We start from the raw sequence: 27400 nt of genomic DNA on the forward strand, positions 1-27400 counted from the left end.
AAAAAGAGCTTGGCATGAACCAAATCACCAAGACAAGGAGTGGGTTGAAGCAATCACTAAATTTTAGAGAATGTGTCTATCCCTATAAGGCTGCTACTAACTCCAGCACCCTGTATGGTGTCTAACAGGCATTTATAAGGCATGCACCACTGACTTCTCCTGGAGCAACTTCTGCCTATTGGTGCTTTGCACAGGGGAAAATTGTTCTGAGTTCATAAATTCTGTGACCAAAGTGCCTAATAAAAAAGGTTAATGCATATTTACTTGTAAAAGCCCTTCCCCAGAATGGATCAAGCAAGTTATTGTGCTTTTTCACTGCAGAAATATGTGCATGCTGCAAACTTTTTTTTTTTTTTTAGCTGCTCTGTAAATCATCAACCTAGAGCACTGCAGGCTACGTAAGGACTGCATGAGCTGCCAGGACAATGAACTGAAGCTTTAAGCCCACAAAGGCTTAAATACCCACCTTGCTTTACATAGCCTGGTGACAGCAATATGGATGTGCCTAAGGCTGAGTGTGTGCTCCAGTGCTCTGCTGGATCAGGGCCTAAATACACACGGACACCTCAAACAGAGGCATCTGTCAGCAAAAACTTCCTCTCCTCAGGAGGAGGCTTTGCTCACAGCTCCCGCATGGGAGCTGGGGCACATAAATCCCCCAGACTTTGTTGTTCTGCCAGCAAGCAGGAAGAGAGCAGTAAAAACCTGCCAGGTCAGTTAGAAACCAGCTGAGTGACAATGCTGTAAAAAAGCCACCTGAAAATAAACAGGCAAACGATAAAAGACATGAATGGGCTCCCAGGGCAAAGTCGGAAGGCAGCCTGGCACACTTGTGCACACTGCAATGGCTCTGGGGCTGTGGATGCTCCCTCCTGCTTCCTGCACCTCTCCATGCAAAACCCCGGGCACTGGCAGAGCAGGGTACCCCACCTGCTGTGTTGCACAGGACCTCTGCCATAAGTGGAGGGGGGGCTACTCAGAGCATGAACCCCATGGTACCAACAGCGTGAACCTCTTCCCTCTGTCCCTAGCATCACTCCTCTCAGGGTGATGGCATGTACCAAGTGGTGGCAGGTACCACCAGGCACAAGGATATGCGATGGCCCACGTGTATCAAATGGGGATCTGTTAGGTTATTTTAGTGCTCTCCAGGGAGAAAGCGAGGGCACACAAACACCAATAAATAATTGCTCCCGGTTCTGGGTCTCTTACATAAGGTGACGATTATAGAAACTGCAGTGTACGAGGGGGTGGGAAGGGATGCAAGGATCAGAGTTTTTAAAGGAAAGTAGGTCTGGGTATTTAGGGGGAAAATGGAAATTGCCAGCCTCCCCTAGGGTGTGATAAATTCGAAGAAGAGGGTGCTGTATTGTATTGATGTCTTGGCTGCAGGACAAGGTGTGAAAGTCCTGCAGCGGGGAAGTGCCACTCAAAAAATTTTATATAGATCTTATCTTCAGAGATGAGCTGATGTATGATACCATCAGCTAAGCACAGTACTGGGAATAAATGATTTAATAGCACAAATTGTTTCTGAAGGGAGCTAGATGAATATTGTCCCAAAGTAACCAACTATTCATGTTCCTTGCCAAGCACAAATGACGCTTGAATTATCACAGACATGTAGAAAGCAATTTTGTAGCCATTGTGGCACTGATGTTGTCTAGTGAAGATTTTTTTGCTATTTACTTTGTTTTCCTTTCTTTTAAGAAAAATAATCACTGAAGGATGCAGGATTAATACTCAGGACACTTTTTAATCCTTATCAGAAAGATGCTGCTTATAAACTAGGTTTAGGCATCTTTAAATCACATATCAGAGAGGGGCTGGGTTTGGACTGCATTAAGACAGGCTGCTGTTTTATTTTATGCGTAATTGTTTAAAGAAAAATAGGGGAGGGTTTCATAGTGTTACGCACCCTCAGTTGAAAACACTAAATGTTATACGTGGTTACTTGCCATCTCCTCCTCCGGTAAATACAGACTGTAACTTGCTAGCTCCCTACACTGCAATTTATTTTCTTATAGCCAGGTTGTGAAAGCTGTGGGAATGAAAGTGATCTGTTGTTCTAATTTGTTACACAGGTACCGAACCCCCTGATGTCTCCAGCCTAATTGTAGTGTAACATGTGCATTCATAGAATCAGTGATGAATGTCTGGGGGTAGGTCTTCACTGCATGCTATTTATGATTCGATCAGAGTCATGCACTAAAAAGTAGACATGTTACAACACTGTAATCCTGAGTTACACTTCCTGAGTTGCATTTCTCTCCCTGTTGGGTTTCTAATCACTATATTATAAACAGCATTGCAACTTCTTTCATAAAATAGGGTTTTGATGCATAGTTGGTAGAAAGTCTCCTTTGGAAAAATTGTTGCAGTAATTTAAGACACGGGATGAAAGAGGGCTGTAGCACAGAGGACTAGGTATAGGAAAATAGACAGCTAGTGTGCTGGATGATATGTATGTTGACTGGATGCCATCAGTGCTTCTGTAGCATTCATTTCTATTATGTATCTATATTTGGAGTGTACTCTACAGGTAATTTCACACAAGGACACAATGCCTGCTTTAAGAATCCTGTTCAATCAATGCTTTTGGTACATCACTTTCTTTGGGCCAAGCCTGTTCTCATTGCAATTAGCTGGAACTTATGTTGCAGTTCTCATGAGTAAGCCTTGCTCAGCCAACAGTCTCCCTGACCCCAGTAGGGCTCCTCGAGTCCCTAATTTAGGGCTGGAATTTGTCAGTGGGTCAGTACCCACTGGGATGCTGATAAGTAAGACCTGCTCAGTCTATAGACACCTTATTTTTGGTCACCCCAAGGACCACCCCTGATGTGTGTCACCAGTAGGAGCCTCTGACCAGATCCAGAAGATCTGCTGGATTGCCCCAGCTGTGTGACATGCCCCAAACCCTAAGTGTTCAACAAGTCTAAGGGGTGTTCGTGCTCCCAGTAGCACCATACGATGAATGGGAGAGATCAACATTTGTCTATGCAGCATTTTCATGAGGGAGGACTGATAAATGCGAAGCAGAAGCCTATTTGAGGAACAGGTAAAGCTGTACTGATGCAGGTTTCACAGGCTATGGGGTTGTAAGGACCTTGATTTTCTCCTTTCTGTCCTGCAAGGCTGCAAAGGGAAGAGTTAAGGCAGCAAATCCAGATCTTGTTTTGACTTCCTTCATGTGCCTGCTAACAGGTTGTTACCTGAAAATCCTGGTGGGGGTGGGAGGGGCAATGGTGTGTCTGTGGGAGTTTGTGTAAGTTTCTGTGTGTTTAGCAATTGCTTGTGTCTTTGTTTGCTCTTACTCACAAGGCATGTGAATAGAGACCATTGTACATAAGGACACGCAGTAGCACCCAGGTACTCCTTGGATATAAAGGCACATTTGTGCAGTGGCAGCTGAACTATGGAGATTGTAAAGTAGGTGCCCTGTGAACATTTTAAAGGAAAAAGGAGTATTTTTTACTGAATAAATCAAGGGTTTGTTAGCTAGGCCACATTCTTCCTGCAGGGAATCTGTAGGAAAGTTTTATATTAAATGTTCTCTGATTTTAATGATACTTTTTTAATAGAATACAGAATACTGTGCCAACTAAATCTTGATAGCCCATTACTTTAGCTCAGAAATGCTAATGCAAAGTGTATCTTGTGCTCCATACTTTATGGCAGCTCCTATTTCTTTACTTTTTCTACTACATATTAATGTGGAGTTAGAGGCTTTATCTACACAACTACACAGTCCCTCTCATGCATTTCCAGACATACAATTTAGCAAGAAGAAAGAAAAAATCTTGCTTTGTTCATCAGCGTTATACAGTGTAATTAGGAGAATGAACAGAGATGCCAGAAAGATTTATGACTTGATTTTTTAGAGATGGGAAGGGCAATTAACATGTAGTACTGATTTCATGAGAAACCAGGAATCCTCACATCAGAATAGCATTTTCCTTAACATCTGCTTCAGAAATATCACCCTAAAGGGAGTGGGTTTTTGAGAAACCTAAGGATAAATAGGAAATATTTTCAAAATTGCTTTTTTTTTTTTTCTTTTCCAAAACAGGAAGATTTGCTTAGATAATTTAGAATGCCATAGGATTTGGCACTTGTAGAAAGACCTACCCAATGTTTTAATCCATCCTTCAGAAAACGTACCATAACCTCACTACCCAGAAGCACCACTTTTGCTGAAACTATTGCAAAAACTGCTAGATTTCAACAATTTTTTTTTAAATCACCTAAGAGCAAAATTTATAGATACTTGGAAAAAAACCCAGAATACAGCATTTCAATTTCAAATCAACTTTGTAGCTGGTTAGAACTCTCTCTCTTTCAAAAGTACAATTAAATAGAGTTCTGGCTTTTTAACTATTCCAAATAGAAATGCAACCACTTAGTGACATCTTTTTTAGCTGGGTTTGCGACACTTCTTGAGATTAGTCTTTGGTTTCAGAGGGGTGGCGAGCTGCTCTGCTCCCATCCCTGAGATGCTAAGCCTGAAGTCTAATTATGCTGTTTTCATATTTCCCGGTTGTTCACTCCTTCACTGCTGACAAATTTAGCAAAAAACCTCCAGCTGTGCTGAGACTGTGGAAGCAGTTGAGACTTTGGGTTAGAGCTTGAAGAGCATGTAGTCTCTTATTTTCTACTCTGCCTGGTTCTGAATGGCAGCTACTCAAATTATACACATACTCATTTTTACTCTAGGTTGTTTTTGTGGGGGCTTTCACTTCTAGTAGATGAACTTGGAACAAATAATTTTAAGCTGGTAACTATTTACTCAATGGAATTTTTTTCTTTTTTTTCTTGTAAAACTAGCTTCTTCAATGTCACGTCAAATTCACCATTAGTTAAATTCTGCTGGTTTTCTAGCAAGAATCTACTATTACCTAAATCAGAAAGGCAAAAGACAAATACAATGCAATGTGTGGGACATGCAGATGAATGGCCTGTAATCAAGATTTAAATGCAACTTAGTCCCCATCCTTTTTTGAATTATTTGAAAGAAAGATCTGCACAAAGAATTGGGCTCTTAAAACTCGTTTGAAACCAGTTGCAATGAAAGTCAACTATCTTGATACAGCTCTGCACCTCTGTGCCTTCAAAAATTAAAGCCCCAGTTCCCACTGATTTTTTTAATTATTTTTTTTTAATACCAATAGCACATTCCCTTGTCAGAAGAGGATTACTTCCTAACAAAACGTTTCTTTTGGTGCAGCTCAGAGGATTTGCCTCTCACTGTGAGATGCTACCTAAGGCCATGACCAGACTGTAGGATCATGTAGCATCTCTCAGCTTCTGATCCAAGTGAACCACTCACTCTCTTCCTTGCATGCATGCCCTACATACCCCTTGTGCAGCCTTGCATCCCAAATCCTGGGGTGCCAGTACCATGGGGAGGCCAACACACACCTCTGCCTCCCAGTTTAGGCACAAATGTAGTGATGTCTGTGTTTTATAGCTACTTTGAAAAGATATAAATAACCACTATCAGCTCCTGGATCAACAGGGCAGCACAGCAGAGTGCTAAGAGACTCATTCATGCTGCCTTGCTGCCAGTTCAGCTCTGTGGACAAATAGGTGTTAAACCGAATTTTAGTCTGCTGGCAACGAACATCTTATTATAATATAGCTCTGCCTGAGGGCTAGGCAAGTTCACGTACCACACGGTTAGTGTGGTTAGTGTGTTCAGGTGAAATTTGGGCTTGTGGATGAGGATTTATGAGAAAGCACACAATTCATGCTTTCTGCTGATTGCCAGCAATACATACATATATCTATGTAGACTGGAGCTCTTTTTCTCCACTATCTGCAAGTACATGTACTACTCTTGCTGGGATAAGCACTAGCCAGAGGATATTTCTGCTTGGAGGGAAAAGTTTGGGGAAGAAAAGAAATACCAGCCCCCCCCCAAATGTGCTTCATAAAAATGTGCGTACAGCAAATGTACCAGATGCTTGTACCGTGAACTGGTGAACCTTCTGCCAGCTCTTGTTTGCCATCACAAGGCTATCAGTTTGAAAGGAAGATAAAAGCAACAAAAGGAAATATTTGTGTCCCTTGCATCAGGCTTATTTTCGTCTGCTTGTGTAAATAAGCCAGAGGTGCCGTTACAACTAGCAGAGCCACGCTAATTTCTGTGAGCAGGGCTCTGAGGCTTTCTGTCCTTTATCTGAAAAAAGGCATATTAGCATAAGATACACTAAGTTTATTAGATACTGATACTTTGCGGTGCTCTCCTACTTCTGTCCATTCACCAGAGCTCCCCAGCTCTATTAGTCACCCAGTCACCAACTCCATTTCTCCCCTTGTTCTACAATGTCATACACCCCTACTATCGTGTCTGCTACCTCTCTGGTTTGTAAAGACTCTTGCTTCACCTTCAGATCACTTTTGCAGAATAACTCCTAGCATGGTGCTAGTAAGAAAATCTTTTTACCCATTTAATATGACTACGATCAGTGCAAATGTGGGGCAATCAATGTTCATGGGGAAAGGAAATTTTATATAACATAAAATGTTCCCATCAACACTTCTTTAAAAGTAATTGCTAAAGATGTTGTCCAAGTCGCTTTCTGCACGCATTTGTGGGTTTTTAAATTTTATGTTAAGCTTCTCAACAACACTTTCATCAAAGACTTTGTTAGTGATTACTTCCTTAGAAAGAACTGCCAATATTTTTTACTATTTTCTCCTTCAGAATTTTTACACGTGACATTTTATAAATATTTTGCTCTAAAGGGGTCATTCTGGGAGAAAGCAAAATGGAAGTAACAATGTTAAAACAGTCATGCAAAGATGTGATGTGAGGCATAGCTTGCCTTAATAAATTTTGTTCACTAAGTGAGTCTAATTTCTGGTCATGGCAATTCTGGTGTATTGACTTCTAGCCCTGCACTTGTCTGGTAAACAAGATCTCATCACAGTTCCTGGCTTGTGTCAGTTAAGTCCATTCCTCCCAGGCAGATCAAATATTTTAATCTCCAGCTCTTGACAGCTTTCACACACAATTGCATGCAACTCAGTACATGAAGAAGCTCAGAGCTGCAGATCTGGGGGTGGGAAGGGGAGCAGCCTAAGGCGCTCTCATCCCCATTACCGCTCATTAGCTGATGGCTCTTTGTCCTAGGCTGTGCCAGCTGTTTGCAGCTGTACAGCTTCTCCCTTTCCACTAGGGCAGTGTCAGCCTGGACTTATGCCTGCATTGCAGTCGCATGAGTGACTGGGCTATGATACGGGGAGGAAGCAGTAAGGCTGGCTGCTGGGAGGTGCTTGGACACAGCAGCAGGGAGTTCAGTGCAGGCTAATGTGTGTTTCAGTACACAAGCTATTGTAAGGCTGGTGCTTGTACCTCCAGCTTACTTTGTGCTCATACATGGACTGTTGTGGTGACATAGTTTTAACCTTTTGCTTCTTCACAACACCCTCCCTGACAGAAGACTTTAAGAATAATTTTCAGATAACAGCAATCAAGCTACTGAGAAACTAAACCCAAAATTTTAAATATGAGTCTGTAGGGGAAGCCAAGTTCTGAAAACAAACTGACTGCCATTGCTCAGCTGCTTGTGGATTTAGATCGCCATCTTTAGGTATTTGACTTTGCAGGTTACTCACATAGTAACACAAGCTATTAAAAAAACCTCCATGTAACTTCAAAAATAAGAAGCAGCTCATATTTCCCCCAGTTTAGCCCATTAGCCCACTGCTCTTTACCATTCTCGTGGCCAGATATCCTGATGACTATACTTGGCATACTGAAGAAGTACAGACGTCTCAGCTATAAGAAACAACTATAAGTAACACCTCGTTAAGGGAGCATTGTATATAGTTAAAGTGTGTAAGGACCCAGCAGATGTTGTGCCAAGATTAGGATATAATATTTTTGTGCCTATCTGAGTTCTCCTCCTTGGAGGATTTGTTCTTGAGAGTTGTGTAATACTTTTCCTTTCGCATTGACCTCTGAGATAATGTGCATCAGGAACGTCATATTATCAAGAGAGCCAGGTGGTAGCTTGGGAGTTGGTACAAGGGCACATGAATAATGGCATTATTTCCAATCAGAAAATTGCTAAATTTAAGTCTATTACTGAATCCAACGGAACACTGCACAGTTTGACACCTTATGTAGGGTGTGTACCTACATAAAATTGTGTTGGTAACAGGAAACAATAAGGTTCAGAGAGAAAGATGAAAAAAAAAAATTATCCATGAGCATATGGCTGATGTCTTGATTTCAAAGTGCTTTTTAATTTAAATATCCTTCCCCAACAAAATGGTAAGCCACAACCTGAAAAAAACAAGAAAACATACGGATGGAAAAAATTCTTACCAGGTTGGAGATGGCTTTGCCTTCAGTTGAAACATTTCATGCAGGGCAAGGTAAGCTTCTGACACCTGCTAGCTCCATACACCCATAATAAAAAGGGCTAGATGTTGTGCTTAATTTAAAACTACGCCCAGTGAAGCTATTAGTGTGAATACCAGAATACAGAGCAGTTGTATGCAGTTCAACATACAAGTCCTTAATATAATCCTTAATCACACATGTGTTTAACTGCCAACAGGAGTATTGTCAACAAAGCAAACATCTTTGCTGAGTGGGGCTGGTTTCCTGCTTTCACCATTTGTGTGACTAGATGTGGCATCACTGGATCTGTTGTAAGCAAGCTTGTACGGTTGCTGTCTATGCCTAAGAACACAGAAGTAATAACCTGTACAATTAAGATGGTGCAAACATAATTCTAACATTTCCCAGGAGTATCTGACTTTGCAACATCAGCAGTCCCAGTACAAAGCAGGACTTTATTATTTTCTCTTTTCTTTTATCGTATTACATTTGATTCAGCATTTACAATCAGGAGGTTCTAAAAGTAACAATGTTAATTCACCACTAGAAAAAAAAATGGGGCTTTCCTATCCAAAGAGCAGGAAGATGAGCCAAAACTAATAATGTCAGTGGTGATTCCTGTCTCGTGTTTATATGGTCAAAAATGAGAAGCTGTCTGACACTGATAAAACAGCTCTTGAAAAGTTGTCATCAAAGGTCTAAATTATTCATTTGAGTGCATGTTCACTAAAGGCATACTAAACAGGAACCAGGCTCTTAAAAGATCAGCTAACAAAATACTGGGTTTGCATGCTTTCTCCTCTTTGTTGATTTTTTTCCCCCAGTGGAGAAAGGAAGAGTGCCAGTTTTTATGCTGCGTTAACTAATTATAGGCGTTAAAGATGAAAAACACCTATTATTTAATTTAAATCTTCCCCTAGCTATTGTCATAGATGACAAATCCAGTTCTATTTAAACACAGTTTTACAAACTGCTCTTTCTTTGTACAAGCATGCTTTACAGCAAAAAATACCATAAAATAATCAGCAATGTAACTCCCTTACCTGTCCAGGCCATGTGTCCTTCCAAATTCAAAGGTCATTGCTAAGAGTTGAGACACGCTCCATGAGTGATGCTTTTATTTACAGTCTGTAGTTTTCTCTTGCTCTCGTCTGCAAGTCCATCTCTATAAGGCTTCTCTCGTAGCGTCTGCAAAACACAACGCATAAAGCATGAGCACATGCTGTGTTGGAAAGGCGGAATCACCTGGATTTTGTTAAAAGAGGAGTCGGAGTAGACTCACAGTGATAGAGCATTGCATGTGTGAATGTTTTTATTTCCGTACTTTATACAGTGTGCTGTTATTGGGGAGTGTGTGTGAAAAAAAATAGTATATTTTTCACCACCATGACTGGGGTTTTAGCTCTAAAGGAAAATCATGCAAAAAGGCTAGCAGAAGTCATTCATTGCATGAAGGGTATGGAATAAGCTATTCCACATACTTAATTACACCATCAAGAAAAGGCTCTTCTATGCACTAAAATCAAAAGAGGTTTGACCTCAGTCTTAGATTAGTGATTGGACATAAGCACAAGTCTTTCTAAGTAACTGAGATCACCAATATGTACCCTGTTAAATGTTCTCAGGATACCTATGCCCTAACCATGATAACTGCATGCATTTGCAGCTTTCCTGAGAGATCAGGATGAGCTTGCTGTGACAGGACCAAGGTAACTCAAGAAAGCAAGTAAGGTAATCTCTCAGATTATGGGTCCTTGGAGAACTGAGAATTTAAAACCCTACTGGGAACAGGATGACACTGAGTCTTCCCCAGTCTCCCCTCTTCCTTTTCCAGTCACAGAAGATGAGTTTCTTTGTGAGGGTTAACATCCTAAGACCAGTTCAGACAATAGACTTAAACTGGCAGCTCCCTTAGCCCAGGGAACCATTTTTGCCTTTTAAGAGCTCAATGTGATCTCTTGGATCCATCCACCTTCTCAGATAAGGAAGTATCTGAAGCATCTGACTGCTAGCAGCCTTCAGGACTACAAAGTAGGGAGCATGTGCAGAAGGCTTAAATAAATGCAAACAGGCTGGTCTGCTTTGACGGGGAAAAAAAATCTCTGAAGTACTACTCCTGCACCTGAAGTTCCTGAATATACTTCTTGAATCTATTTACTTGGGCAAGCGCATGGTTGCTTAAGTGATGATGACACATTAAAGCATAATTTTGTCAGTCCTTGGCTTTTCAGTACCTAAGAATCCATGATGAATTAATACTGCAGTAGAGGAATATGACTTCTGCAATTCCTCCTGTATTTCATTATGTTAGCATAACATTAAAAGGAATTATTTTCTGGGGTTGGTTTTGATTTTAGGTGTATTCTCCTGCTCTCATGTAAATGTGAGACAGAATTGAACCTTCAATGGTTAAGAAAGGCAACACCAGGAAAGCTGGTTTCTCACCTATGTCTTATTGCCTGGAGTTCTAAATTAATTATCCCTCTTAAGGGAAAATTGATGTTGAATGGGGAATAAGGCACAGCTGTTGAAACAGGGTATAAATAGGAAAAGGTTTTAGAAATGAAAAAAAAGGCGTACTTTGAGCTAGAAGGGTGTGTAAGGCAGCATTGCTGTTGCATTTAGGCTATTAGGATGAATTCAACAATAATAGAATGGACATACCAAGGATTGGAGTTTTGGGGCAGGGGATGGGTTCTGTTTGTGTTGCTTTGTATTGGTAATAAAGGTTAGGGGAAGAACCAAAGGTGTACTCTGAGCAAGGAAAGCAGTAAGCCAGGATGTCGGGGGATGCCACAGGACACCCTGGCTCTGCAGCCCATGGGATGTCTGACACAGTGTATGGGATTTCTGAGAACAATCACAATAATTGCATCCTGTGCACAAGTTCTCTCAAAGTGCAATAAATACTGATGTGCCTACTCTTGTAACATCAGAGCCTGCCTACAGTACTCAGCCTATGTATACAGCAATATCATATGTATAGCAGGTGTGCATTCACATGCACACTTGATTTCTGATTTCTTACAATGACATCCTTAAAGACAAGAATAAAAGCACACAGACTTTGCAGCAGTGACAGGGTTATTCCTCTACCATATCCAGTATCCCACAGTGTTTCAGAGGGTGTGTTTATGTGTAGGCAGGTAGGAGATAACCTGTCTTTTGGGACATCTTTACCTGCCTTGCAACTGCACAAGAGTTAAGCCCCATTATATTCCATCTAAACATATCTGTGTGTTTAGTCAGACCATTATTTTGATAGTATTCTTGGACAACACTTCTGGCACTGGATTGCTCTTGTTTAAGCTTAGTCAGCGCCAGCCACTTACAAATCTGCATTGGTTTAACGGAACTGAACTACAGCTGTGTAGACAAACCCTGAGAATTTAGAGCAGTTCAAGCTGTGTTCATGTCTCTTGAGGCACTATGCAGTAGCACCTGGGATATTATTGCGCTTTTTTCATTCTGTGAAAATAATTTTTCTTCTTTCTCCATGTCTCACTAGTCATAGCATCTGAACTAATGCATGAAAAGAGAATCAAAATGTAGGCCAAGTGATTAGACAGACAAGAAATGCTGGATTCTTCAGTTTATGGTTCCCCAGATATTATAAATGGAGAGGGGAGGTCTCACAAACAGTGATTTTTATTTTTTAATTTTTTTTTTATGTAAAGTGGGGGTGGAGGGAGGAATTTTCTTAAGGCTTAGCCTAGGTCTATGAAAACTGCACCACTGAGTTTCATACTACATTCTGAAGCAAATGGTCAAAGTTTTCAAAAGTGGAAAAGCTCACATTTTTTACATGAGTATCTCCCTTCCTTTGCCTCTCAATAGGTGCTAACATATTACCCACCTTAAAGAAAGCTTCCTGTTGCTGTTTAGAATCTAAGCAGAACATCAATTAACTACAGTATTAATGAAGCCTGATTACAGGTTTTTCCCTGCCTGTTGTTGTTTTCACCTCCCTTTTCTGCCAATATTTAACTAGGGATTACACACACACACAAATATCTTATCTATTCCTTTTTTCATCAAACACTGATGATTGGAGTTCCCGCTTTTATTACTTTCCTGATAAATATCATTTTAGATTAGAGTGTTAGGAATGGGACAGCTTGACTAGGCTAGGACACAATTTCATACTAGCATTGTCAGTGTTCATTGATGGTGATGATTTAGGATTATTTGTGCTGCAGTTGAATTCTAGATTCAGGGGGTTGCTTCTTGCTTATTGACATAAGGAATATCCCAGAATATGTGAATGAGAAGGATGAGGTTTCCCACCTTACACAGGAGGAGTATCTTAAAACGCTGAATCTGGCACAACTCAAACAAAGCCTTCTTCTGGGGTCAGATACCCAAGTTGTTCCTTTACTCCATAATGTGGCAGTACCACTTTACCTTTCAGTGCCAGGTTGGGAGACTGGGTTTAAACCCCATCACTGCCTGGGGTTCACCACAGTAAATTATACTGAAGCGTGCAGAACCCATTCCTGACTTTGCTGGGACAGTGAATGAGAGCAGCTCTAGGAGCTGGTGCTTATGGCACATTCTTGGGAAGAAGATGCCCAGGGCTGCAGTCTGCACTCAGGCTAGCAGCTTTGTACCTCAACACAATCTTGGAGTTGTTCCATCTACTTCAAGCTTTCATTGATCAGCTGCAGCTGAATTACGTTCCTGGCTCTGGAGGTGTAAATCTTGCTGCTTGGCTTCAGGTCTGGCATCTATACAGTAAATTGTCTCCCACATATAATATAATATTGGGATGATCCAGGTTATCTATCCCAATATATAAGTTCCAGCCTGACTAGTATGAATTATCCGTACCGTATGTCTCTGGCAGTCTTTCTTCTGCTGAAGGCACAGCACAGTGCCAGCAGATGTATCCAGGTTGATCATTAAAGGCTTTGGGTATGTGAACAGGCTCTGAAGAAAGAAATGAGAGTATTTCTGTTCTAGGTAGGGCACTCCCAAACTTTGTGCATGCATCCAGATTTTTGACTGGAAAACTGCTAAAGCCTGGACAGATGATAGGAGATGTTCATATAGATTTGGACTCCCTGGAAGAGCTGAATGAAGCATGAAGAGGAGCTGAGATGGGGAGGGAAGGAGGCAGAGGAATGTATACCAGTACACAAGGATCTTTGGGTTGTTTCTTTGTCTAGGTCTAGGCCAGCTAAAGGAGGATTGTTGTGTGGGCTAATCCCCAAGCTGGTCTGGCTAAATACCTCTTCTGCTATTGCTCCTGATTTGTGAACTGAAAACCCGTAGTACATCCAAGGGCTTAATGCTGGAAAAGAATGGTTACAGGACTGGAAAAAAAATAGTGTGAGCAGTATTCTTCTGGTTTTGTTTGGGACAGGGGAATCATTCAAGGCTGTAACATCATCAGTGTACAAGAAGTGAAGCAGAGGGCAGAGAAATGGGAAGTGCCTTAGCCCAGGGATGCTGGAGGAGGCTGAAGTCTGATGCAGCGAGACTGCAACACAGGGCACTGAGCTAGGGAGAGCTCACCATGGGCAAGGATATCAACACATCCACTTGCTTCCAGAGAACAAATAAACACGACTGTGATCATCCATGAATACATGTACTTTTTTTTTTTTTTTTCCCCATGGCATAAAGGCCCTTTGTGTAACTCTTTAATTTAAACCAGTGAAATTGGAGCAACATAAAATTAATTTCTCTGGGTCCTGTTCTGTAAGCATCAATTATAATGTCTAATCTACATGAAGTGCTGCTAAGTTTAGTAACCAGCTCTTTATTATGCAGCACCCAAAAGCATTCAAATATATTCACATTAAGATGTAAGATCATACAAATGTTAATTGTAGAATCATCCAAATGTTAACAGTTGTTTTTTTTGCCTCCTAAGGCTATAAACAGCTATTTTGATTATGTTTTCAAAGAGAAATTTCTCAATTGGAGCTCTTCTTGACAATGGGCACAAAACAACGTACTATCAGGAAGTAGAGAAAGTGTGGAGGACTAGCCTTTGTTTATGACGATGACACTGGAAATCAAGATTTGATACTTGCTGAAAGAATTTCACTGGTGGCAGAGGAAGAAGGGATGCACTGCTGTAAACATGTAAATCATTTATGCTCTCAATTAAAATTTACTCAACACCTACAGTTTTTGCCTGAGATACGGCTGGGAAAACAACCCTGAAAACTGCTGTCAACTCCTCCAAGGTCATATATCTTGTATTTAAAGGAATATTCAATTTAGTTCTATATTTGATATTTTTTGGCCTCTTAACTGTTTTTGGAATAAAATCATGTATTCTTTTGACTTCCTTTTCATTTTGCTCCTGTAGTCCAATGTTTTTCTTCTCTTTACAGCAGATCATTGTGTAGTTTTTGCTTTGGTGTCATACTTTTTTGCCATCTCTTATCTTTACTGTGTCTTCTCTTTGTTTCTTGACATTATTGTTTCTTCTGTGTCCTTCCACTCCTCTCTTTGTGCTGCTGTCCCTTCCACGAAAGGTATCTTTTCTGTCATAGCTCACTTGTTAAGTCTCTTTCTTCCTGCACTTTAATTTGTGTTCAATTCTCCTGACTCAATTTTCACATTTAGGTGCCTCAAATGGATCACTCAAATAAACAAAAATAACAAAACAAAACCTCCACTGGCCAGAAAAAGACAGCCAGAATTATGAAAAGAGACCATCCCAGTTATGGAAAGCAATAAGAGAAAGGCTGAGCCTGGTATTCAAACTTTCCTGAGGCTGAAAAGAAAGGCAGTTGGATTGGAAATCAGGAGCCATAGCCTGACTGTAGCTGGCTTTTGCCACCTCTGACTGTGAGGTGCTGGATGAATTTGTAGGTTATCTAGCTGCTGCAAGAAAGAGTTATTTTAGTTATCTTTTTCTCCGCCCTTCCTAATTTTCTGGATAACTTTCTGCTTTGGGCCGAAAGATGGAGAGTGTCTGTCTGTCCCCCTGAGTACTGAATGCAAGGACTTGCAGTGGACAGAGCCTTCTCCTGCCCCCATGAGCAACAGTCACAAGGTGCTAGGGACAGCTGTACTGACTATAGAGCAGCTTAATTCACTCTGCTTTTTTGCTTTTTAATTAAAGCTAGGGAGGATCATATTTGAACCATCAGATATGAAAATTAATATCGGCATGAAAAATAACATCAGCTTGTCCTTCTGGTTAAGGTAGCATGAAGACATCCCATAAGGAACATCCAGGTTGTGGTTTACTTCTAAAAATGCTACTGCTGGTTCTCAAATATCAATATGATATGGATATTCTTGTGATTTTATCTAACGAACAGCAGTGCTGAGAAGCAGTCCACGTTACAGTTTTCTCTAGGCTCTCACTTAGGGGTTAGTCCACCATTCCTGATGCTGGCAGAACTGACACTGATGTTTTCCCTGCACAGTGTGTACTGGAGTGTGTGAAGGGTGCAGGTCTATCTAAGAAAAAAAAAAAAGGAATTTTTTTGAGATCCATGTATAATCTACAAACCCATTTTTCACTCTGATTTCCTTTTCTTGAAACAGAATTATGCAACATCCATAGACTCATATCAAGAAAGGAATAATACAGTCATGTCAGCAAGGATAAATAGTTAAAAAAAGAAAGGTGTGGACATGGAAGGAATAACCTAATCACTTATTTAAAGTAGTTTTGATTTTCTATGAAGGCAGAGCTTGCACATATTGTAATACATAATGTACAGTGCACCTGGGCTGGTTTCATGCCATATTCCAAAGGAAGTTTTAGGCATTTTCTATTAGTGTCTCTTCTTTTTTTTTTGATGATTTGACCAATAATATATTTAATAGCTCATGGCTGGTAGGTTGCTTCTGTCTCTTCCTTTGTACCCTAAGTCTGAGACCCTACACCTCGCTTACATCTTGGGAGGCAGGAGAAAAATGGTATTACAAGAAACCACTGTGCAAAGAGAATTCGGAAGAAGTAACGGGTTGTAACGGTATGAATTGTACCTTGGTATAACCACAAACCTCATTCATCATTTGGGAATCGTTTACCTTTCATAGTGGTGAATTATCCCTGCATGAGCTGTGTCTTCATCTATTAGTTAAGACTCATGTGGTAACCTAAAAACTTTAAAATTAAATAAATAACTAAATTACACTTACAGTACTGGAATAGCTGAATCGCAAACAAACAAATGAGCAAAAAAAGACTCCAAAGCTTTCCAGATGGCTGGTTCCCACTGATGTACATTTTTTCTCTGGAGCTTCAAAACATGTTTAAATTATGAAATTTGGTGTGATTACAAGAACTTGGCAAGCACTCATTAAGATTTTAGTCTGAGGAGTGATACTACAGAGTTAGAGAACTGAAGATGAGCAATCATGGAGTTGTACAGCTGTCCTTATGTGTGCATAACATTGTCAGCATGCATGGGACTATGATTCCCAGGTCCTGACTTTTTCATGTGCCGCACCCCTGCTGCTTCCTTGCGCCAAATACATCCTTGGCAGAGTTGATGAAACTGGTGAAATTGCATCAGTAATTTATTTGACTTCCTTTGCTCAAAACTGCTTGCTTAGCATCCCCTGCATGCTGTCTCCAGCTTCTGCTGAGGCCAGGTGACTTGGTACATGTCTCCTCTGCTTCTGGCAGTGCTTGGAGAAGTGAGGCAGCCAGCGAGTACCTGGCTTTGCTGCTGCAAATCCCTGTGTTCTGCTGGGGCAGACTTACCGCTCCACAGGCTGATCCCTTTCCTTTGCTGGGACAGCAGAACAAGGCAGAAAGGCATGTGGTGGGCTGTCTGCAGTGGGAGACAGCAGTAGTAACAGATGGTGGGAAGGAAAGTGAGGAGGAGTGGAGGATGACAAAAAAGGAAACACAAACAGTATTTTTACTATCTGTTTTGCATATATTCTGAGGCTGGCGATGCAGAGTTTTCAGTTCAAGTGGTGTCTCACACTCCCCATTCAACCTGTGGTCAAGCTGACAAGCAGGAAAAGGTCTTGTACCCCAAGTGCAGGGGAAACACACCCCACTGGGGCAATGGTGGGAATGAGGACTGGAGATGGACCTCTTAGCAGAGTTGTACTTGAGAGAAGTGGGAGCCTTCCTTTGCATCTCTGCTCCTCCTGGCTGCAAATACAAGAGCCTCTCTCCAGCTCCTTCAAGCCCATCCACTCTCAGCTCTTTAGGGCCAGGGGATAATATCCTGTTACACAGCCTGAGGAGAAAGCCGGAGCCTTCTGGTTGCATGACTGATCAAGGCTGCTAGTAAGGCCACCACATTTTTTTCTGATGCAGTTTGTTGTCCATGTGACATTTGAAGGAAGTCCTTTCTTGACCGGTCTGATGACAGACACTGCTCCCCACTCTGCAGCAAGGGCAGGTTGGTTACACATACCCCAAGATACAGGGTTAAGGGCAGTATGAACACAGAGAAGAGAGGGAGGAAAAACCAAAACCACAGTGGTGGCCTTTTAGTAAAAAAAGTTACCCCTGGAGCTAGCAAGAACATTACACCATTGTGTGGTGCTGCAGAGAGCCAAACCCTGCTGAACACCAGACAATAGACAGATCACTCTGAATTATTCAGCTGTAGCTTAATTATTGAAGAAGAGGATGTGACAACTATTCATGTCAAAAGGAAGGAGGAGGCAGGAAACTGCAGTTCCCTTGTGCAAGCCTGGTGCATGCAGGATACCCACTGGCTGACCATACTACAGAAACAACAAAGTCGTCCCTCAAAAAGGACCTCCTGTAATCCCCACCTTACTGGTCTCTAGGGAAAGATCTTGCCATTAGCATTGCACTGGTATTGCATTCTTGCCGTCTAAGTAACCTAACCTGCAGTAAGCACATACATAAGCATTTCAGTGACCAACCTGCTCTCTACCTACCAAAGTATGGTTTGCTGTCTGCTCCTCAGATTTATTGCCAAAAGACAGTTCCTTTGGGGCTCAACCAGCTGCTACCTTATGCATCTGTGGACTCCTGCCATATGTCACTGCCAGTATATAAATTAAAAACAAATGCTGAAAGTAAGGTGAAGAGATAAGTAACAGCACAGCAGGAGGAGATGTGCTTAAGCCTACGCAGTGGACACTGTGTGACTCCTTTCTAATAACTCACTGTCCATCAAGTCACTATCATGTGTAATAACCTGCAGATGGCTCAGCAGTGGGTGGCATTAATATACTCGGGCCCCTCTGGCATACAGGTGCCCTGCACTGTCCTTCCCACTCTCTCTTTTCACCAGCAGACAGCCTTGTGCCTTGTTGCTGCCTGTCAGGTAAAGTGAGCAACACACACTTGCTGTCACACAAAACACATTTGGCTGGCTCCTGGTGGGCTTGCACACCTTCCCCAGGTGGGGAGGAATGACAGGTGGGTACACCTGATGTCACTGACTTTTTGCAATGGTACCAGAGGAGAAAATTTGCAAGCAGCAGCAGAATTGAAATATCAAGGATGTTCAGACAGTTTGCTGATGTGATTTTTTGTTTATTTACTATTCTATCCAGAATCATGGTCTGGTTACACACACAGCCACTTTCAAGGAACATCCCTGATGTTGAGGCAGTATGGAAAGCCTCTGGGTACTCCACGTGTACTAGGACTTGCATTGTACAAATGCATACACAGACTCAGCTGACATCTAAATGCTTACTGTGCTTTTGTAAGATCAATGACAGCATACAGCAATTTCTCAGGGAAGTTTTGAGAAAGAGAAAAAAATCCAAGCCATGGAAAAGGAACAAGAGGAAGGTATGTCCACAGGAGGGGTATACAGGGTAATGTTATTAGTTAATTTACTTTTCCTAGAAGACCTGAAGGAAAAGATAAAGAAGCAGATTCAGAAAATGTTTACACAGGACTGGAAGGGATCTTCCACTGCAAGTGCTGTGTCATGTAATCCATGTTAAAAACATAAAAACCACAAGCTGAAGAGTCTCTAGACTTCACTGTTTACATTGAAAGGCCACTGCAAAAACTTGCTGCTGTTAGAGAGCATCTTCAGTTTTCCCACTGAAATTTATTGATGGTGAGTTACCCCCATTATTATAAACCAATCACAAGTATTGAGATACTAGGAAGATGGGTGTTGAATAACATCTGATGGGACTGAAAGCAAAGGACAGTCAACCGTGAAACTAAGTATCGCAGGAAGATGCATGGGTTGGACTGCTTTGTCTTCTTTTAGTGCTGAAGTCTTTCTTTAGGCTGAAAAACCCTAAACTGAAAAATCCTTGCATTTTGCATTAATAATTAAAGAGGAGTACTTCCCAGTGAGCACAGATTTGTTACAGTTGATTAATAAGGGGTTTTTTATGACTTCCAATGAGCAGATTTTATGTAATCTGCTTCTCTTTCTATATATCATTTACAATACTGAATATTGTTGTTTCAGCCATGGTTGTGTTGATGCTCTTAGGATTTACTTGCAGGTAATGCCAAACCCCGTCAGCTCAAAAGTCAATTTGATTTGCACCACTGCAGAGACATATTCAGTAAACTGAGAGGGGGGAGTACAGGCAGGTTAGAGAACTCAGCAGGCAATCTTAGCCTCATTAGCGCTGTGTAAACACACAGAGGGAGAAACTGGAAGTGAAATGCAATCTCTCATACATGTTAGGGTCAGTGGGGCTTTGCTCCTCTTAAGACAGTAAAATGATCTCTCAAAATTAAGAAAGGAGCCCTAGGGCTACCTTGCACTGCTGCCTCCAGCACATAGTAAAGTCTGCCAGCAACAAATCCTGCCTCTATTCAGGCCACAGTACATGGAGACAGGGATGCTGATGGACAGAGATCCTTGTCTCACACACATAAAAACTAACTTACTCCTTGTCTGAAAGGCTTAATAGTACTGTGATATTTTTAATACTGACGCCATTATTTTGGAAGGTAAAGATACTGGTACCTTAAAAGACTCAAAAAGTATTATTCAACATTAATTTTAATTTCATGCCATTAAACCAGGTAAAGAAATTCAACCCCTTTCTTCTAATGTCCAAACAGAAAAACACAATCTTGTTAGCAGCACTATTCTGAAAGCTCTGTTTTCCTCCCTGCGTTATTGAGCTTCTGGAGGAACTCTTCTTCAGCCCCATGCTTCTGTCCTGCTGCATTCACAAAACCTGGAGCAGAAGCCTGAAGATAAACAAATCCCAGTACAATGAGGAGACTATTTAGTATCCTGAATAGATCCACTGTTGCACTTTTTAGTAGTATTATTCACTCTTTTTAATAAAAAAACCCTCAAAAATAATAATTGCAATGTCTGTCATTAATATTATACTGTAGGCAGAGGAAAAACATTCCCTTTGTTCCCAGTCATTCCTATTACGTACATCTTTGTGTGCCTGTAGCTTCCTCAAAAGCCTAGGAAGAAGCTAAGTCTTTCTGAAAAATTATCATACATAATTTTATTGTATAATGAATCAAGGATCTGATACTGGAAGAAATTTTGCTTTTAAAGAGAGCTAGTGTTTGATAAGGTTACCTCAGCTTTTTTAAATCAAAGGGCTTGATGGCATATGGGCCCACAACACAGTATCACAGCTGACAGAAATGATTGGGACTATGAATGGTCTGGAACAGGATGGTATTTACAAGTGTGGAAAATAAACATCTTGTGAAAAAAACCTGCAAAAAAGGAAAGCTTCAAGAAGAAAATCTCTTTCATTTTGCTGTGTTCTCTCTAACCAAGATACTTGTGTAGCCAAGTATTTTGCAAGCGAGAGCTGGTAGAGACATCTACAGTTAAAATTGCCAGGACTTTCAGCATTTTACCAAAATTTTAACTACCAGACTAAAATATTACAAGTTTTCTGTCTGCCTTAAGGTGTAACAAAATAATCCAGCAATGTTCATGAAAATGGTTATAAAAAAAAAAAGTATTTTTAATCAAAATTATTTGCCCCAGCTATTTTTTTGGAAGTCAATGAGAAATCAATGTACGTCTGCTTCAGTCTGCAATTTGCCTCTTGAGCGACCATTGGATTGCCTTTCACATTAAAGATGTGCAGATTTGGCCGCAACGTAAGACTTGGAAAATCACTGATATAAGTGGGTGCTTTGCTATTGACTTTACTGAGACTAGTATTTTACCCATCAATATCAACTGCAGTACCATTAGTGGCAGATGATAACACATTGAATACAGCCTTTTGGCAGAAGAAGCAACAAAGTCCTCCCTGGGGAGTGTGCAGATCAAAAGCCATGTAGCTACATAAAATGTAAATACAGCACCAAGGCCAGGTTAACAGGCCATAATGTGAGGAACATTAGCTTCAGCACCATCCTAACATAGTTTCCAGTAAGCTCTGAGCACAGGCAGAGCAGTCTGCCCCAAAAGCCTATGCAGATGTACTACTTGTGGCATAGGAAACCATTCTTACGCAATGTGCAGGACAACAGCAGATAAGGACTGAAAAAGACAAAAACTGTCCTCTTAAGCTTGCACATGTTAAGGACTGTGACTGGGAAAAAAATGTCTTTTGTTGCTAGCTCTGAAATGACCTGTGTCACAGCACTATAGTATCTATGTACAAGCAGACCAAAATAAAAGCTGCAAAGGGGGAATTTATTGAAGTATTTTATAACAGTGATTCATTACGCACATTAAGTTTTCCTTTGTATTCCATGCCAATATATTTAAAGAGGAACATCCAGGCTTAGAAATAAAGAAATTAATGGTCTGACCAAGAGGTGCTATAAATTGGTAAGAAGCATTACAGGTGCTAGATCAACACAGACTGTATCAGAGATTGTCTGTGAGCTAACAGTGTAGACCCACAGTTTCAACATTCTCATGAATTTTGCATGTTCAAACTTCAAATACCTACTGTGTTTCTACACCTACTGCATACTTTCAATCACTACACATGCTGATGTCCAAAAGAAATTTTGCCTTACACAACCTGGAAATAAAGCACTGAGGATAAACTCGTTTGTGATAGTCTGAGACATATGAGTGGGGTTGTGATTGTAAAATGCCATGCACCCTTGTACGAGATAAGAAATAACAGCAAAAAATCATGTTACTTTAGCAAACTTGTAATGTCTTTGGAAAAATAATTTTTAATCTGAACATGCTGCAAATTGAATAGGTTTCTCTGAAGGCAGCTGTAGCTTTTTGCTGACATGATCAGGTGATGTGGCTCTATCTTATCAGAGGCAACCATTTTAAATGCACCAGGTTTCAGCTGGTCACTTCATAGGTAAGGATTTTTCTGTTGTGTTTCCTGGGGCATTTTGTTTTCTACTGACATGAGTTGTGGCGCTGTTATTCTTTTCCTAAGCTGCAAGGGTGAAGTTGTGAGCATTTTGATATGTTTATAAAGTGATAACTAGCAAGTGTCCTGTATTGACAAGCCACTCTTAATGAAGGAAATACTAATACTTTGCAAGGGAGAAAATGAAACAGTACAGCTGTATCTTGTCCACAGCAAGGCAGCAAGCCAACCTAAGAACTAGCTGTAAAACTGAAGTTTCTTAGATTCACCCCTAACTGACCAAGTCACACTGACTGCTGAAGTCAAGATGAAATCAGTGGAGAAACAAAGATGAAACAGTCATCATCACTTGCGCTGTGTTTAGAAGTCCAGGTGTGTAAACAGAGTTGTACCACAATGAAACTTGGAATGTAGGAATTAACCTTGATGTGTGGGCCTGACCCTGCCACTTAGGCTGTGTGGGGAGTTTCAGACCCTACGTATGGCCCTATTTTCTATGACCTGAAATATCTTTTGATGTGAAGTCCACTTGCTGTTAAAACAGGCCTTGTCAATACCTCTAACTTTCTTGCAGAGCCATGGACCTGACAACTGTTCCTTTGATGACTGCCCTTCTTTCAATGAACAAGTCAGGTCAGAGAGCTGACATGGGAAAGGGAAAGGCTGTGAAAGAACAAAGAACAGCTCTCTCTAAAGAAACCATACTTCCATTAATTCTGAGGTGCCACCACTTCTCTGCATTTCATGCAGTTATTCAAACATTTCAAGTCCCTACGTTTTGCTAAAACTGTTTTAAAAACCACAATAATGAAAATAGGCCTGAATTTTACCCTGGAATAAAATCCCCTTGCACAGGCAGCCAACCATGACCTATTGTCACGTAGAAGCCATTTGCCGGGGGGAGGGGAAGGAGATAAGAAGTCATAGGAAAAGCCAGACAGTGTTATGGACCAGAGTAACAGTGTGCTTACAGCCACTGCAAGCTCTGGAGGCCTGAACACAAACCACACAGGGATTCCTAGGCAGAGTCCAATATTGTTTGCTAGTGAGTAAGCCATTATGTCTTGCTGGAATTAAAACACTTTTTATGAATACTTTTATAATAATTTTCTTAATTTACATGCAGCCCAATAGCAAAAAGAAAAAAAGAAAAGCAATGAAAAAGACATGGATCATGGAGCACTGCATTTGTATACCCACAGATGTATCCATTTCATTCATTTAGAAACAAACACTTCTGGAACCACAAACAAAAAGCGCTTCGCTAGCCCCCCCCGTCCATCTCACGTTAAAGCTGGTGCCCTCCATCTTTAATGGCTATAATTGCTGCTCCTATATCCTGTGTGTTAACTTGATCCCTCTAGCCCTGCCAGCGATACTGGCCTTCATCCAGCTCATGTGCCTCTCACACAGGTTCCTTTGTTATTTCCTTCCCACACCTCCTTGTGCATGATATGCACACCCTGAGCCTTAGCTGCAGCTTTGCTCTCCTTCATGTATTTCTAAAGACCTACCTCTACCACCATACCCATCAGGAATTTCTAATTGACTAGGCATAAGCAAATATGAACATCTGGTTAAAATAACACTTGCCTCAATTACAAAAACCCTTCAGTCTTTAGGTCTGCTGTGCTGACAGGCTGTCTTTGAAATCATGCGTCACCGTTGCTGTTGTTCTTGGTCACCCCTTTGCTTACTTCTCCATGGCAGCTCCGGGAGCACAGTGTTAGGCTCTTGAAAGCAGAATAATTTTTATCGCAACCTGGTATGGCACCTGGCACCAGAGGGTCTCATTCCAAGCTGGTTTTTTTTCCAGTTTATGGCATAGGATAACATGGTGTAAGCTCTGACCACTGCATTACCAAATCAAGTCGTTTGTGGCAATGCAACACCCTTATTATGACTGTTTAAGCAAACCTATTATTTTCCTTCACTGCTTCTTCAGCTCACCCTAGATAAGACCTTCAGCTATAGCTTGCTGCCTCTCCTCACTTCTGAGCACTGCCAGCAGCTCTCGGTGCCAGCGTCCCTTCGGGTGGTCAGGCTGCAGGCCCCAGGGGCCCAGACTCAGTAGCTCGCTAACGAAGTCCAAGACAGCTGCTTGTACCAGAAAAGGGATGGGGAACCTGCTTCTGCTGTGAAACTCAGCACTTTGTTTGTTTGGTTTTGTGGGTGTTTTACGTTTTTTTGCTTGACGGGAGGAGACCACCTCACAGAATCGCAAGGTGGGAAAACTGAGACAAGGCACACGACGCCAGCAGATAAAAGAGCGCAGGGGATGGCGCAGGGCGCCACAGGGGCCATCCCCAGCAGTGGGTTGTAGTCGGTCACAAGCTGTGAGGGGCCTGGCCAGGGAATATTCTGAGAGGGAATCCTGCGCTTCGGACCGCCTGCATACTTAGCTCAGCTTGCTTGCCCAGCACTGAGCCTCCTCTACAGCTCACAGCAAATAAACCTCGAGGTGTCCAACTGCAATTTTCAGTCACAAACTGCCAGAGCTGGGCAACCCTGCAGCGGCTTCTGGAACACCCCTTTTTCTCTTCAGCACGGTGTTTCCGCGTTGGAGAGAGCAGGCCTGGCGGGAGTCGGGCGCACGCGGGGGATCTCCTTCCCGCCCCTTCAGCCGCCCTTTCAGGAGGTGTAGCAAACACAAGGACGCCGGTGCGGGCATCCCCACAGGAGCGCCGCTCGCGCACCCCCGCGGAGCGCCTGAGTGTATGTGTGCATGTATGCGTGCTGCAGGGAGCGGGGTGCGGCGGGGCGGTGCAGGCGGAGCTCCGCGCCCGCGGCCCCGCCGCCCACTTGCCATGCGCTGCCCGCGGCCCTGCGCGCCGGCGGGAAGCGGGTGCCCGCGTCCGGCGGCGGGAAGCGGGTGCGGCGCGCGCGCCGCGGCCAGCCCGGCCCAGGCGGCGGCGGGGTTCCCCTTTCCCTGCCGCCTTTCGCCGCGCTGCGGGGGCTGAGGCGGGCGCGGCGGCGGCGCTGCCGGGGCGGGGGAGCAGGACGAGGAGGAGGAGGAGGGAAGGGAAGGGAAGAGAAGAGAAGAGAAGGGAGGAGGGGAAGGAGGAGCCGCCGCCGCTGTGAGGCGGGCGGGTTGCACACATACACACGCACACACACAGAGGCATAGTGAGCGGAGGAGGAAGGAGGAGGTCGCCGCCTCGGCGGAGCCCCGGCACCCTGCGCAGCGCGGCGGGGCTGGCGGCGGCGCCCGCCCTGCCTCCCGCCCCGGCGGCTGAGGTAAGGCGGCGGTGAGGGGCTGCGCGCGTGGGGCGGCGGCGGCGCGCGCGGCGGCCGTTGGGGGCGACCGTTGGCCGGGGGCCGCCGAGCCTGTCAGCAGCATCGCGTCCTTCACGGCTAGCGGCTCTGCCCGTCTCTCCGCTCCGGGCCGTAACCTTGGGCTCCCCGCGCTGCCCGGGGCAGCCGCCCGGCGGCTCTGGCCTCGGCGCACCGGCCCGCAGCCTGAGGGGAGAGGGGGCGCCGGGCGGGCGCCTGTGGCTGTGGATACGTGTGTGGCATTTCGTGTATGTATATCGGTGTGCGTGTGAGTGTGTGAGTGACTGCCCGTGGAATTACTCCTCTCATCCTCACTGCCAGCTGCGCGGCTCGCTGTAGTTAGTGAGTGTATCCGGATTTTGTCAGTGCTGGGCGGTGTGACAAATGTTTCTGTGTAGTTAAGTATAACTTTTCTCTGGTGGGTTTTTTTTTTAACGTTTTTTTTCTTGGAGAAAGGAAATCTCACCTTTTGAAGATTTTTTTAATATTTTTTGTTTGCTTTCAGATGTATTGAAAGGTCTTTCTGGCTAAAAGTGCTTGTGTTGTCTTTGTGTCTGTGTGTGGTTAACTTCTGCAAATGTTTTTAAATCACTTACTGGTAATTTTCAAAGCTAGGTGTGAAAAACCATTTTCCATGTTGCCAGAAAAGCTGTGCACAGTATTCGATGCGTGACTTTGAATTATTTGCAGTCAGACACCTGTTACTTAATCCTGTTTATCCTTTCCAGTTAGTTATCCAGCCTGGGTCGTTGTCTTTTTTTTTTTTTTTTAATATCTGAAAATAAACTACAAATATTGTTTCATGCTGATATCTAGTAGAAACCCAGGAATCTAATGCATCTTTGAGGTACATAATGTGTGTTTGTTAAGTAATGTTTTCTCAACTGGAGATGATTTTGGAAAGTTACAGAATAATCTTTATCTCCGGGGGAGTTTATATAATGTTAAAGTGTCTATGGGGGTGCATCTGTAAGAAAGGCAGGCAGTAGGGGCTATATGAAATCTAAGTTTTGCACAGTATAAACCTTCAGTAAAGCGTGCATCGTGTTCTCTTAATATGTAAATACTATTCATGTTTTCCAAACTTCACTTGATGTTACACCATGGAATTTTTAGTTTAATAATTGGAGTTAATGAGGTTCCTAGAGAAAAATGTCGCATTTCTGATTCCGCAAGAGGATGGAGCAGATTCTTTCATAACACGTTTGTCTTGATGGTTGTATTCTGTAGTTTACTTGAGCAGTTATAGCAAGCTAGTCATATTGCTTGCTTAAGATTATTTTCTCTAACTTGTGAAAGTGTAATGTCAACAGTATTTGCAAGGGTACGTAATATTGTTATGTAACACAAAATAATTATTGTTGTATAGAGCTGAGCAATTCTGTATTATACAGAGACAGTTTCTAAATGGGAGTTGAGAACAGATTTATTCCTTCTGCTACTGATAACTTTGTAGAGTAATTAAAAATAAATTACAGATTTCAGGGATGAGAATTCTCTTCCACGATGTTAATACCGCTATGCCTTCAAATTTTGGTTTTGATTCATCTCTTGATGATATCACTAAAAACCAGGTAGTAATAT

At 42.4% G+C, this 27400-nt stretch overlaps 1 protein-coding gene across 4 annotated transcripts in view; it reads left to right on the forward strand.

Moving 5' to 3' along the window:
* Window positions 1-27400, forward strand: part of PLCB4 (phospholipase C beta 4) — a 234272-nt gene continuing 206872 nt past the window's right edge. For all 4 annotated transcript variants that reach the window (XM_080407727.1, XM_080407726.1, XM_080407725.1 and 1 more), the window contains exon 1: window positions 1-25780. The gene's annotated coding sequence lies outside the window, so the exon portion shown is untranslated. The remainder of the gene's footprint in view (window positions 25781-27400) is intronic.

Source organism: Falco punctatus, assembly GCF_963210335.1.
Source record: "Falco punctatus genome assembly, chromosome: 12".
Classification (NCBI taxonomy): domain Eukaryota; kingdom Metazoa; phylum Chordata; class Aves; order Falconiformes; family Falconidae; genus Falco; species Falco punctatus.